The 15,481-nt window shown below is 41.3% G+C and overlaps 1 protein-coding gene and 1 pseudogene across 3 annotated transcripts in view; both read right to left on the bottom strand.

Moving 5' to 3' along the window:
* Positions 1-15,481, bottom strand: part of LOC119799045 (glutamate receptor ionotropic, delta-1-like) — a 499,477-nt gene that overhangs the window by 208,325 nt on the left and 275,671 nt on the right. The gene's annotated exons all lie outside the window — the stretch shown is intronic.
* Positions 14,515-14,664, bottom strand: LOC119799050 (annotated as a pseudogene).

Below are 15,481 nucleotides of genomic sequence, written 5' to 3' on the forward strand. Positions count from 1 at the left end.
TGGACGGCGTTTAGATAGCGTGGCGGTTGTTGGACGCATTTAGATAGCGTGGTGGCTGTTGGACGGCGTTTAGATAGCGTGGTGGCTGTTGGACGGCGTTTAGATAGCGTGGCGGTTGTTGGACGGCGTTTAGATAGCGTGGCGGTTGTTGTACGGCGTTTAGATAGCGTGGCGGATGTTGTACGGCGTTTAGATAGCATGGTGGCTGTTGGACGGCGTTTAGATAGCGTGGCGGGTTGTTGGACGGCGTTTAGATAGCGTGGCGGTTGTTGGACGGCGTTTAGATAGCGTGGCGGTTGTTGGACGGCGTTTAGATAGCGTGGTGGCTGTTGGACGGCGTTTAGATAGCGTGGCGGGTGTTGGACGGCGTTTAGATAGCGTGGCGGTTGTTGGACGGCGTTTAGATAGCGTGGCGGTTGTTGGACGGCGTTTAGATAGCGTGGCGGTTGTTGGACGGCGTTTAGATAGCGTGGCGGTTGTTGGACGGCGTTTAGATGGCGTGGCGGCTGTTGGACGGCGTTTAGATAGCGTGGCGGTTGTTGGACGGCGTTTAGATAGTGTGGCGGTTGTTGGACGGCGTTTAGATAGCGTGGCGGTTGTCTGACGGCGTTTAGATAGCGTGGCGGCTGTTGGACGGCGTTTAGATAGCGTGGCGGTTGTTGGACGGCGTTTAGATAGCGTGGCGGTTTTTTTACGCAAGGTTTTAGAAAAGTCCTTGGCTTGTTGGATAATTTAAAGGGTTCAATTTAATTCAAAGCGGCCATAGAATGATTCTATAGGGTATCTGGTCCTTCAGGTCTCTAATAGGGTGATAGAATGATTCTATAGGGTATCTGGTCCTTCAGGTCTCTAATAGGGTGATAGAATGATTCTATAGGGTATCTGGTCCTTCAGGTCTCTAATAGGGTGATAGAATGATTCTATAGGGTATCTGGTCCTTCAGGTCTCTAATAGGGTGATAGAATGACTCTATAGGGTATCTGGTCCTTCAGGTCTCTAATAGGGTGATAGAATGATTCTATAGGGTATCTGGTCCTTCAGGTCTCTAATAGGGTGATAGAATGATTATATAGGGTATCTGGTCCTTCAGGTCTCTAATAGGGTGATAGAATGATTCTATAGGGTATCTGGTCCTTCAGGTCTCTAATAGGGTGATAGAATGATTATATAGGGTATCTGGTCCTTCAGGTCTCTAATAGGGTGATAGAATGATTCTATAGGGTATCTGGTCCTTCAGGTCTCTAATAGGGCGATAGAATGATTCTATAGGGTATCTGGTCCTTCAGGTCTCTAATAGGGCGATAGAATGATTCTATAGGGTATCTGGTCCTTCAGGTCTCTAATAGGGCGATAGAATGATTCTATAGGGTATCTGGTCCTTCAGGTCTCTAATAGGGTGATAGAATGATTCTATAGGGTATCTGGTCCTTCAGGTCTCTAATAGGGTGATAGAATGATTCTATAGGGTATCTGGTCCTTCAGGTCTCTAATAGGGTGATAGAATGATTCTATAGGGTATCTGGTCCTTCAGGTCTCTAATAGGGTGATAGAATGATTCTATAGGGTATCTGGTCCTTCAGGTCTCTAATAGGGCGATAGAATGATTCTATAGGGTATCTGGTCCTTCAGGTCTCTAATAGGGCGATAGAATGATTCTATAGGGTATCTGGTCCTTTAGGTCTCTAATAGGGCGATAGAATGATTCTATAGGGTATCTGGTCCTTCAGGTCTCTAATAGGGCGATAGAATGATTCTATAGGGTATCTGGTCCTTCAGGTCTCTAATAGGGTGATAGAATGATTCTATAGGGTATCTGGTCCTTCAGGTCTCTAACAGGGTGATAGAATGATTCTATAGGGTATCTGGTCCTTCAGGTCTCTAATAGGGCGATAGAATGATTCTATAGGGTATCTGGTCCTTCAGGTCTCTAATAGGGCGATAGAATGATTCTATAGGGTATCTGGTCCTTCAGGTCTCTAATAGGGTGATAGAATGATTCTATAGGGTATCTGGTCCTTCAGGTCTCTAATAGGGCGATAGAATGATTCTATCGGGTATCTGGTCCTTCAGGTCTCTAATAGGGTGATAGAATGATTCTATAGGGTATCTGGTCCTTCAGGTCTCTAATAGGGTGATAGAATGATTCTATAGGGTATCTGGTCCTTCAGGTCTCTAATAGGGTGATAGAATGATTCTATAGGGTATCTGGTCCTTCAGGTCTCTAATAGGGCGATAGAATGATTCTATAGGGTATCTGGTCCTTCAGGTCTCTAATAGGGCGATAGAATGATTCTATAGGGTATCTGGTCCTTCAGGTCTCTAATAGGGCGATAGAATGATTCTATAGGGTATCTGGTCCTTCAGGTCTCTAATAGGGCGATAGAATGATTCTATAGGGTATCTGGTCCTTCAGGTCTCTAATAGGGCGATAGAATGATTCTATAGGGTATCTGGTCCTTCAGGTCTCTAATAGGGTGATAGAATGATTCTATAGGGTATCTGGTCCTTCAGGTCTCTAATAGGGTGATAGAATAATTCTATAGGGTATCTGGTCCTTCAGGTCTCTAATAGGGCGATAGAATAATTCTATAGGGTATCTGGTCCTTCAGGTCTCTAATAGGGCGATAGAATAATTCTATAGGGTATCTGGTCCTTCAGGTCTCTAATAGGTTGATAGAATGATTCTATAGGGTATCTGGTCCTTCAGGTCTCTAATAGGGTGATAGAATGATTCTATAGGGTATCTGGTCCTTCAGGTCTCTAATAGGGCGATAGAATGATTCTATAGGGTATCTGGTCCTTCAGGTCTCTAATAGGGCGATAGAATGATTCTATAGGGTATCTGGTCCTTCAGGTCTCTAATAGGGTGATAGAATGATTCTATAGGGTATCTGGTCCTCCAGGTCTCTAATAGGGTGATAGAATGATTCTATAGGGTATCTGGTCCTTCAGGTCTCTAATAGGGTGATAGAATGATTCTATAGGGTATCTGGTCCTTCAGGTCTCTAATAGGGCGATAGAATGATTCTATAGGGTATCTGGTCCTCCAGGTCTCTAATAGGGTGATAGAATGATTCTATAGGGTATCTGGTCCTTCAGGTCTCTAATAGGGTGATAGAATGATTCTATAGGGTATCTGGTCCTTCAGGTCTCTAATAGGTTGATAGAATGATTCTATAGGGTATCTGGTCCTTCAGGTCTCTAATAGGGTGATAGAATGATTCTATAGGGTATCTGGTCCTTCAGGTCTCTAATAGGGCGATAGAATGATTCTATAGGGTATCTGGTCCTTCAGGTCTCTAATAGGGCGATAGAATGATTCTATAGGGTATCTGGTCCTTCAGGTCTCTAATAGGGTGATAGAATGATTCTATAGGGTATCTGGTCCTCCAGGTCTCTAATAGGGTGATAGAATGATTCTATAGGGTATCTGGTCCTTCAGGTCTCTAATAGGGTGATAGAATGATTCTATAGGGTATCTGGTCCTTCAGGTCTCTAATAGGGCGATAGAATGATTCTATAGGGTATCTGGTCCTCCAGGTCTCTAATAGGGTGATAGAATGATTCTATAGGGTATCTGGTCCTTCAGGTCTCTAATAGGGTGATAGAATGATTCTATAGGGTATCTGGTCCTTCAGGTCTCTAATAGGGTGATAGAATGATTCTATAGGGTATCTGGTCCTTCAGGTCTCTAATAGGGTGTGTAACATTGGTTGGGCTTAAAATGGCATATTAGCTGTTCTATGAGCCCTAATGCAGCCTGGTTAAAAGCCCTAGAATGAAACGACAGGTTTCCTTCCTTTTATGGTTTGATCATGAATATTTAGATGAGCTGTGCTCTGATTGGTTGGTTTACAACGAGCCAAGCTGCTGAGCAAAGACGCATCATAGCAACAAGCACTCACTCACTGAAACATCAGATTGTTGATATGGTAGGGGGACCAGATGTCCTCTTTTTCCCGGACATGTCCTGCTTTTCACACCTAAAATTTTGGTCGCCTACAGTTCAACAGAACCGAGCCGTCAGCTCCGTGGCTGGTCAGAGAACCCCGGCAGACGGGGGAGGGAGCCAGCGGAGGACGGAGCGACCGAACCCGATCCGGTGACGGTATGCTTCCCCCCCACGGTAAGGCAGGCGGGGAGAAGCATAGCAAATCCTGCTTTGAACTGTCCAAGGTTTTAAAAGCTGTCTTCAGTAAAATGCTTTGAGCAAATGAACGGCTGAGAATCAAACCTTGCAGCGATCTTCTGATAGATTAAAATAATCCCTGCCTGTCGGATCCTTGGGAAGACTGAAAATGTTCTCTTTCCTCCGGTCAGCCTGGAACGCTGCATTTCCTCCCGTGGTTTATTTTCTATAGAGGAACTTCCTGCTTTGTAATTCTTGTAGCAGTAAAGCCAACTGTAGGCTAATCAGCTAAACTGCTGTCTGCCATCTTCCTCTATTCATGTTTCGGGCCGTGAACCAGTGGGCTGCTCTGGATGCCCATTTCAGGGCGTGACAAAAGTCCAGGCCAGAACCAAATAAGGCAACATCCCCGAGTTTACGTCAACTCATTGCTTCGTCTGGATCCGCCAGTTTTATGGTTGAAGTTTAGAAGAGTGAGATCTGCAGAGAAAGGAGGCGTTGATGGTTTGAACTTCTCTGTACGTCTATTTCACCCACTGAACTATCGTTATTCATCTGTTACCATGGAAACTCTGCATTCTATGAAACATTTAATACATGAAAATAATGAAATTTGCTGTGCATGACACATCCACACACATAATCCTTAGAGTCAAGCACAGCGGTAGCAGCATTATGGTTTGGGAGGTTTTCCTTCATAAATGATGGAGGAACCTTAACAACCTGGTTCTTCTCTTAGTCAGAAGCTGTGAAAACAGAAGGTTCCAACCGTCCCTAATAAACTAACCTCTAAAGGGAGCCGACATCTAAACAACTAGTTAGAAATGAAACTTAAAGGTTAAACCTTCCAGGAGCGTTTAGATCCAGACTGGGTCTAAATCTGATCCCTTTTCTTAGAGCTGTTCCTAACAGGCCACCATACAAACAAACAGATCACTGATATTATTTATAGATTCCACCTCATCTGTCATCAACATCTGTTTAAAATATCAAGTCATTTTATGGTTAAAATTATTTTCAGCCACAAACAGGAAAGGAAATCTTTTCATTTTCCAACTTTTCAGGAAATTGATTTCTGGAGAGAAACAGGTTTTAACTCTTCAGTCATTTGCAGCTAAAACACTTAGAAGTCCAGATTTTTCTGGTGAACACAATCATCCTGCTGCTGCGAATTAATCAGACTTTTCAGCATTTTTGCGAAGCAGAAAAGAGAGATGAGTTGTTTTTACTCTCAGCAGCAAGTTGTCTTGGTCTATTTGCACGCCTCCCGCTCTTCCTCTCAACATGAGGACCTCTCCTCTTAATCATCCTGCTTCCCTTTTGCCGCGTCCCCCTCCATGCAAACAGCCGACTCCGTCCCAATACCCTGAGCCGCAGCTTAAAACCAGACGTGGAGAAACTCAGACAGACGAGGCGTTGATGATGGGAAATGAAATTGAAATGTTATGGTGCTGAATTTAGGCTGGAGGCAGAGCGTGGAGCTCGGAGCGCCAAGGAGCGGATAAAAAGGAATGGAAGGTACGTGGAAAAGATTAAAGAGGAAGAGAAAAATATTTGACAGAAAGAGAAAAAAGCTGAAAGATGTAAAAACTGTAAAAGAAAAAAGACAGAAACTGCACTTTTTAAACGTTAACTGAGAAAAAGAAATAATGAAGAAATAAAAAACATAAAATAGATTTTATTATAATGAAGAGCAAAGGATTCTGTCATCACAACATTTAGCAATAATATTCCTGTTGGAAAACAACTTAACATCACATCAGTAATGATTCCTTCTAACTGGTATTTTAGGATAAACTTCTGAGTTTGTGACGGATTTTAATGGTGAAATTCTTCTGTCGTATCTTTTTTTATCATATCTTCACATTTTAAAGCATTGGTTTATTTTGCACAACTGAAGAGGGAATATTAGGATGTTCCTCCTGAACATGTGATCAGATCCCAGGTTAACGACCTCGTTAGTGTTAATGACCCTGAATGGTGCAAATCAGCATGAACAGCATCAATAAGCAAATAACCTGCTGATAAAAACAAAGGGTGGAATGCTATTAGCATTAGCTATCTGTTCAATTCTAGTTTTTAATGTGTTTTAGGAATTAAACCTAAAATCAAGCAACCTTTTATTTTACTGCTTAGTTTAAGATGGCGACTGATTCATCCATGTCTGATCAGACCTGCTGATAAACTCACTGATTCCTCACTGACTGTTTTTGTCTAAAAAATTACTGAGTTTAAAATCCTCCTCAGCACAAAATCATTTAGCATTTTCCCTCCTGTTTTATACCAAGTTTGTCCTGAAAATATGCTGCTGGATTTGCTAATAAAGGTTGATGAAAGAGTTTTTCTCTTATTGAGGAGAAATGGGGGAATGTTGGGGGTGCTGAGGCCTAAAAGGGGAACCAGTCAGGAAAGGGGAACCAGTCAGGTGATTCTTTGGAATCTCCATCCTGGAGAGAAATATCAGCTGTGCTGCTGCCATCAACACCTTTGTTTCTAGATGTTGGAGCTTGGCCTGTTTTCCAGTGTAGTCCTGTTTCTCTGACTGTGACTAACTGGATGTGCTCTCTTCATCCTCTGACATGGGAGCTGGCTCGGAGCTCGTCTGCCAAATCAATAATGTCTCTAAGGAAAAACAAATGATCCTTTATTGTCCCTTCAGGGACACCGTATGTCTGACTAACATGTCCGATCACGTCCAAACATTCTTTAAGGCTATTCACCAACACCTTTGCCAATCTGTGCACAATAATGGCCACCAGTTCTGTAGGATAGTGGCGGTGGAGATATTTAACATAGAAAAACTCACATAGAAGTTAAGATTGAATCAAGTTGAGTTTCACAGTAAATGGGAGCAATGGAGAACCTCCCACAGCAGAGACGCTGCTGCAGATTAAGCATATTCATCCCTGATGCTCTCTAATCTATCTGTTGTTTCTCACTGACTCTGTTTTTGCTGTTGATGTTTTTCTGTTATGTAAAAACAATAAAATTTAGGTGAATAAAAAACTCTGACATGGAGTGAATTATGATCTAGACGGTGAGAGACGGTGTGAGGGAGTTAAATCCTCTCTGCTCTCTTCGCTGTGTTCTTATTTCCATGGAAAGCAGGTGGTTTAAACAGCCGCTATAAACCAGCAAATCTATACCAGCCAAGATGGACGATTATCCAAGTTCACAGCATAGATCTATGTGTGTCTGAGTGACATTCTAAAACTCTGCACCAATATGGCCGCCTTCTTGTTTCGCTACAAAGCAGGGCAGAAAAAAATCAGCACGCAAAGAAAAGTGGTCAAAAAAGCAAAAAGGTGGAAGAAAAAAGGAGGCATTTCATATCTGAATGAGGAGCAGCGCCTCCTGCTGCTCTCCTCCCATGATTAATAAAAACCTCCTCATCTTCCTGACATGTTTGGAAGCAGAAAGCGTAACTCTGAGTGTGAAAATGGTTTGAATGCTTTGACAGATGAATCTAAAGAGCAAGATGGAGGAAGAAGCCACTTTAGCCGCAGCATCAGCTCCCCATGAAGCCACGCCGTCTGCAGCCACGGCTGGAAGCAGAGACGTTTTCATGTTTGGCCTGACAGGTGAAACTGAGTGAAAAACCTTTTTCAGTGAGTAAATAGCATAAATCAATATATGAAATGAGAGAAATCTAAATTCTTCAACCAGAAGAATTAACAGAATTTATTCCAGTAAAGTTTAATAAAATAATTGAAATGAAGCAGAGGTTAATGAGGATTATTCCGTGCTGCTCTGAGGAGACCCTGAACTCACCGTTTCCCTCCTACTTTCACTGCTATATTCTGCTATATTCTGCTATATTCTGCTATATTCTGCTATATTCTGCTATATTCTGCTATATTCTTCTATATTCTGCTATATTCTGCTATATTCTGCTATATTCTGCTATATTCTGCTATATTCTGTTATATTCTGCTATATTCTGCTATATTCTGCTATATTCTGCTATATTCTGCTATATTCTGACATATTCTGCTATATTCTGCTATATTCTGCTATATTCTGCTATATTCTGCTATATTCTGACATATTCTGCTATATTCTGTTATATTCTGCTATATTCTGCTATATTCTGCTATATTCTGCTATATTCTGCTATATTCTGACATATTCTGCTATATTCTGACATATTCTGCTATATTCTGCTATATTCTGTTATATTCTGCTATATTCTGCTATATTCTGCTATATTCTGCTATATTCTGTTATATTCTGCTATATTCTGCTATATTCTGTTATATTCTGCTATATTCTGCTATATTCTGCTATATTCTGCTATATTCTGCTATACTCTGCTATATTCTGCTATATTCTGCTATATTCTGCTATATTCTTCTATATTCTGCTATATTCTGCTATATTCTGCTATATTCTGCTATATTCTGCTATATTCTGTTATATTCTGCTATATTCTGTTATATTCTGCTATATTCTGCTATATTCTGCTATATTCTGCTATATTCTGCTATATTCTGTTATATTCTGCTATATTCTGCTATATTCTGTTATATTCTGCTATATTCTGACATATTCTGCTATATTCTGTTATATTCTGCTATATTCTGCTATATTCTGCTATATTCTGCTATATTCTGCTATATTCTTCTATATTCTGCTATATTCTGCTATATTCTGCTATATTCTGCTATATTCTGCTATATTCTGTTATATTCTGCTATATTCTGCTATATTCTGCTATATTCTGCTATATTCTGCTATACTCTGCTATATTCTGCTATATTCTGCTATATTCTGCTATATTCTGCTATACTCTGCTATATTCTGCTATATTCTGCTATATTCTGCTATATTCTGCTATATTCTGCTATATTCTGCTATATTCTGCTATATTCTGCTATATTCTGTTATATTCTGCTATATTCTGCTATATTCTGCTATATTCTGCTATATTCTGTTATATTCTGCTATATTCTGCTATATTCTGCTATATTCTGCTATATTCTGCTATATTCTGCTATATTCTGCTATATTCTGACATATTCTGCTATATTCTGTTATATTCTGCTATATTCTGCTATATTCTGCTATATTCTGCTATATTCTGCTATATTCTGCTATATTCTGACTATATTCTGCTATATTCTGCTATATTCTGACTATATTCTGCTATATTCTGCTATATTCTGCTATATTCTGCTATATTCTGCTATATTCTGCTATATTCTGCTATATTCTGACTATATTCTGCTATATTCTGTTATATTCTGCTATATTCTGCTATATTCTGCTATATTCTGACTATATTCTGCTATATTCTGTTATATTCTGCTATATTCTGCTATATTCTGCTATATTCTGCTATATTCTGCTATATTCTGCTATATTCTGACTATATTCTGCTATATTCTGCTATATTCTGACTATATTCTGCTATATTCTGCTATATTCTGCTATATTCTGCTATATTCTGCTATATTCTGCTATATTCTGCTATATTCTGCTATATTCTGACATATTCTGCTATATTCTGCTATATTCTGACATATTCTGCTATATTCTGCTATATTCTGCTATATTCTGCTATATTCTGCTATATTCTGCTATATTCTGACATATTCTGCTATATTCTGCTATATTCTGACATATTCTGCTATATTCTGTTATATTCTGCTATATTCTGCTATATTCTGCTATATTCTGCTATATTCTGCTATATTCTGCTATATTCTGACATATTCTGCTATATTCTGCTATATTCTGACATATTCTGCTATATTCTGCTATATTCTGCTATATTCTGCTATATTCTGCTATATTCTGCTATATTCTGCTATATTCTGACATATTCTGCTATATTCTGCTATATTCTGCTATATTCTGCTATATTCTGCTATATTCTGACATATTCTGCTATATTCTGTTATATTCTGCTATATTCTGCTATATTCTGCTATATTCTGCTATATTCTGCTATATTCTGCTATATTCTGACATATTCTGCTATATTCTGCTATATTCTGACATATTCTGCTATATTCTGTTATATTCTGCTATATTCTGCATACATCCTGTTTATCTCTGATCAACAGAAAACTTCCTGAAAAAGCAGCTTTAACCGGATCTTTGCTGAGTCTGCAGCTGCTTCCTGCAGCTTCACTTCATCTTTCAACCACTTAGCTTCCAAATCAGTTTACATTTAACCACAATGGGAGGTCATAGGTCAACACACATGGTTATCACGTTATAGCAGCAGACTAAGGTTAAACCCCGCCCTGACTCCTGACCCCTCCATCACTATATAGAGCAGGGACAGTATAGTGAACTGACAGATAGACGATCACTACTTTTTGCTCTGTTGGTCATGTGACTCCTCCTCCCTGCGCCGCGCCTCTGACCCCTCCCTGGAAAGTCTGAGCCTCTAGTTTCCAAAGATGCCGCCATTAGTGGGCGGGGCTAAAAATGAATACCTGTTGTTTTATTATTCCCGCAGAGTCACACATGTCAGGTGTTTTATTTCTTCATGCAGCTATAAAACAAAACTTACTTGTGAAAAAATAAGTTTAAAGATGTTTTAGACATTTTAAGCCCCGTTTGAAAGGTGTGTGGATGAAACACCATGTGACTGGGATTTGGCCATTTCTATAAATAGATAAACGTGTCAGTTGGGCGCTATGCCGGGCCCGCCGGGCGCTAAAACATCAAGGTGAAAAAAAGAAGCAGCTTTCCTGTTCCTGAAACTGGTGTAATCTGGTGTTTCGGTTTCAGAAACTGGTTTCTAGAAAGCTGCATCTGAACACGGCTCAGACCAAAGAACACCTGGTTCAGAGGTTTCATCTAAGCTCGTCTCTGATTGGATTATCCTTCACCTTTCCAACACTCTGACCTAAACCTTTAATGGGCCGATATATGGATTATTCTGTGCTAACGAAGCACTTAGCTTCCTCTCCACAGACCAATGAAATTACAGAAAGGGTCACAGGGAACCAATCGCACTGCAGGAATCTAATCAAGCCGCCTTCACACTCAGACCAAAGTCTTCAGATCATTTGACTCCTCATCCACACAAACACCTTTATTAGGAAAATAAAGAAGGAAATATGACGACGTTTTGAAATGAAAGGCAACTAATCCGATGAAGAGCTTCACAGGACTGGCATCAATGAACAGATGATGATGATGGAGGGGCGGCATGAAGAACCGCAGGGTGGTAAGAAAAGCAGAAGGCGGAACATCATGGCGTCTGAAACAGCCTTTCCATCAGGAGACAAACAGCTCCGTCTCTGGCGGCTCCTGCCGACTATGAAGGAAAACGTTTCGAGATTCACTCAAAGATCAAAGAGAAATCCTTCCAGCTAGAAGACGTTCCTCTGACCACGCCTCTGACCCGCCTCTGACCACGCCTCTGACCCGCCTCTGACAACGCCTCTGACCCGCCTCTGACCCGCCTCTGACCCGCCTCTGACCCGCCTCTGACCACCACTGTTAAAGATGAAAACATGAGAGGATTTCCCTGCAGCCACGCCCAGGACAAACCCAACCCCAGCATTGATTCCTGGAGGCTATTTCCAGCCAATCTCCATCCATCTGGATCAGTCACTCTGAGCTCAGAGGAAGCCCCCGATGGCGGGCTGTTTGCTAAAACTCTCTGCATGTAAAGATGAACCTTTGTCCAAGTCTGGCATTAGATTCTGATGGCGTGGAGAGTCCCAGACTCTGCTGTCACCCATGGGTTCCAACAGGGAGGAGACGACCGCTGACAGCAGAGTCTGAGCAGCGCTGATAGCAGCGTATCTGCTGATTGGAAACAGTCTCTGATTGAACGCTATTAGAGAAAGTTTCCAACCTTTCTGAAGCTAGCGATCGGTTGGACGACTGCATGAAAAAACAGAAAGTATGAGACGAAACTCATGCAGGCTAACAGAGAAGCCAAACGACCCCCATTCCAAAGGGGGGGATCCGTTCATCCGTTTCTATTTGCATGTTTTCTAAACTAAAACCAGGCTTTGTTGGGCTGCTGGATAAAACCTGGAACTAAACGCTATTTCTGACATTTTGGATTGAAAAAGCTTCCTGGATGGAAGAGAAACGTCTTAAAACTCAGACACAAATTCCAGAGGATTGATTTTAAAGTTGGGATGTTGGAATAAATGTGGCGTTTAGACAAACTGGCCTTAAAGAAGCCACTGCTGCCATCAGACTGGAAAAGAGCATTTTCCATTATTAACCAAATGAAGACAGCTGCCGATTTTCCAAGGAGCAGAAAATCACCCCGGGGTGGGAAAAGACCCCAGAGCTCCATTTCAGACTCTATTATAGATGTAAAGTCCATAGATAGAAGGTTACAGAGACTCTACCAGGTTTGCTGAAAAGGTAAAACAAGCCTGAAGTAACAAAGTCCAGCTGGGATGTAAAGACTCATCGTTTTATTCTACATGATCGCATCACAGACGAAGACGTCAAAATAATAATCATCGCTCTGATTTAAGTAGATTTAGTTCAAAACTGTTCATCAAATATCATTAAAGCTCAAACCTCATTCCAACCAAGCGAAGAGGGAGGAGCTTAAGCTCCTCTGTGATGAACCTGGCTGACGGGGCAGCGACGGTTGGACGATTCCTCTGCAGACTAAACAGCCCTGAACAGCAGAATAATTTTATATTCAACTAAAAACCATCAGGATCATTTTGATCAATAATTTAATCATGATTATTCTTTAGACTTTTATTGCACCATTATAAACAACATGGCAGCAAATTCCATGAAAAATAAAACTTTCAATTGAAAGAGCTGATAAATAAAGCAAAGATTAGCATAAAGTTTAACCTTTAAAAGTATAAAACATGTTATTGGAGAGGAACTATCTACAGCAGGACTTTAGGCCAACAGGTTTTAGACTAGAAGGACCTTCCTGACTCTTTCTGCCTGCAGAGACGAGCGAAGGAAAGTCTTTCCCCCGCTGCTGACCACCTTCTCTGATGGGAAACTGGCTGCATTAATGGGTGGAAGGCAGAGTTTCTGTTCTCTCCAGCAGATCCTCTTCACTCTCATCTCTGCAACTGGAGCTCAGAAGCAACAGCCTGCTGAGGAGAGGCTCTTGATGTTGCTGCTTCAGTGACCTTGGAGAAACTCCCCCAGGTTTTTTGTTTTCTTAGATGCACCAGGTGGATCTACTGAGCCCTTTAAAACTAAACCATAAATCCCATTAAGATCCACCTCTGCCTGCATCGTATCAGAACTACAGCGAGCCAAGCATTGCAGGGCATCCAGAGGCGTGCGGCGATGCAGCCCTGTCCTCAGTAACAGAAGTCAGCTTGAAGCTTGGATGCAGAGCAGGATGCATGTTCAGCTCTTCTTCATAAATGCAGAGTTCAGCCCTGAAGGCAGCGAGGACGTTAGCCGGCGTCTCAGTCCACTTCAGATGCTGATCAGTTTGGTTTTGATTGTGTCAGTCTGTGGCTTAAACACCAAATTTGACCTTTTTCCATCTTTAGCATCAAGCTAAGAACTTCATCCACAGCTTTAGGAGATGCTAACCTTCAGCACTTCTTCACTACGCCTGAAATTCTGCATCAGCGATGTCTGTGAGAATTATAAAGGTGCATAAGATGATTCCAACGGAGCATCTTCTAAATAATGACGCCTTTAAAGGGGAAAATAAATAAAACTAAATCGCTGTTTGCAGATCATTGTCCTTGATTTTGACCCTTTGCTGCAGCAACATATGCCGGATAATGACGAGCATTAATCCGTTATAGCAGATTTACGTTGGGATATACATCAGCTTGGCCTTGGAGTTGTCTTTGCTACAGAGCCACATGGATGAGTTATGGAGTCACAGCCTTCCTGAGCGGCCGGCTATATTTAAACCCGCAGTGTGAGGCTCTGCATGCAGCAACGCAGAGACTCTGATGTTAGAACAACTGGAGCAAAAACAGCAACAGAAACACGTCAATATAAAACATCAACTGCTGGAAACATGATCAGAAATCATCTTTTATACTCAAACTGAGAGCTAAACTTTAACACAATAAATTAAGGAAATAACTGAAGGAAACAAACAATTACTGGAATATTTCATAAGATTTTTAGCATCTAAAAAAAAGTTTATCAGAACTAGACTGAGACTGAACAGCATCCAGGATCCTTATCTTATTACTTTACTTCCAAAGTTTTATTCTTTTTGATACTCTAATAATCCCAGAGAGAAATTCCCTCTCTGCATTTAACCCCTCCCCCTGGGGAGCAGTGGGCTGTCATTGCGTGCCGCCGAGGGAGCAGTGTGGGGTTAAGGGTCTTGCTCAGGGACCCAGAGTCTGTGGGAGTGGGGGATCGAACTCCCAATCTCAGGATTCAAAGCTCTGTGCCCTAACCACTAGGCCGCCACTCCCGGCAAAAACAAACAAACAGGGGAGTCGCCCAGTACCACAAATCATGCAGTCAAGATTCCCACATTCGGGGGATTCCCAAAGGTCATCACAGGCGGTGGTGCAAAGGTCAAGCCTCCCTCTGGGTGAACCTCCTTCATGATCAAGGTATCGCCTCTGCCAGGTAAGTATCTAAACTCTGCTCCAGGTGAGGCTCGAACTCACAACCTCGGCATCGCTCTGCTGAATACTGTGGTCTAAGTTCCGCACGCTAACCGAGCGCCACTGGAGCTTCTCAGGTTCCCTTTAAGGTCTAAAATCTGGGAATTCAGTCCAGTTTCTATCTAAACTGCTGAACAATAAATAAATCATGTTTCTTCCATTTTCTGCATTAAATAAGACTCACATTTCACTTTGATTTTCTCAGGTGTTCAAATCCTTATTTGCAGCTGGATCATACAAATAAATAGTTTTTAGAAATCACACATTTCTATTTCTTTTTTAGATCATGTCTCTCCCAGTGGAGATGAACCTATAATAATTTTAAATCCTCCATGATTTCTAACTTGAAAATAGCAGCGTGTTAAAATGCTTATTTTCCTCATTAGAAACTGTTTCTCCGTAGTTTATATAAAACATTTGAATGCAGCAATGATAATCAGAGCTGCTCTCTGTTCCTTCTACATAAAAATCTGTTCAGTTTTTTTAACCTTTGGAGTTTAACTCCCTGGTATTTATGGATCTTTCATATGCAGAATGTCTGCAGAAGTCAGAGTTAGCTTCCAGGCAGAGTCTGTTTTTCAGCTTTTCTGATTGGTTGACGGCAAGAGTTACATTTTGGAAATCCGCCGTCGAACGCTCGGAAACTCTGACGCCATATTGGTCGACGCACCGCTGCATCTCCCAAGGCCCTCCCCCATAGAGTTTGCATCTAAACCAGTTGTTTTAAACGCGCCCGGTGTGAACGCAGCTTAGTGGGTAAAAAGTCTTTTTAAAGCTTTAGCCAGAC

The sequence above is a fragment of the Cyprinodon tularosa genome, unplaced genomic scaffold (assembly GCF_016077235.1).
Source record: "Cyprinodon tularosa strain WSP-4 unplaced genomic scaffold, ASM1607723v1 ctg645, whole genome shotgun sequence".
NCBI classification, from domain to species: Eukaryota; Metazoa; Chordata; class Actinopteri; order Cyprinodontiformes; family Cyprinodontidae; genus Cyprinodon; species Cyprinodon tularosa.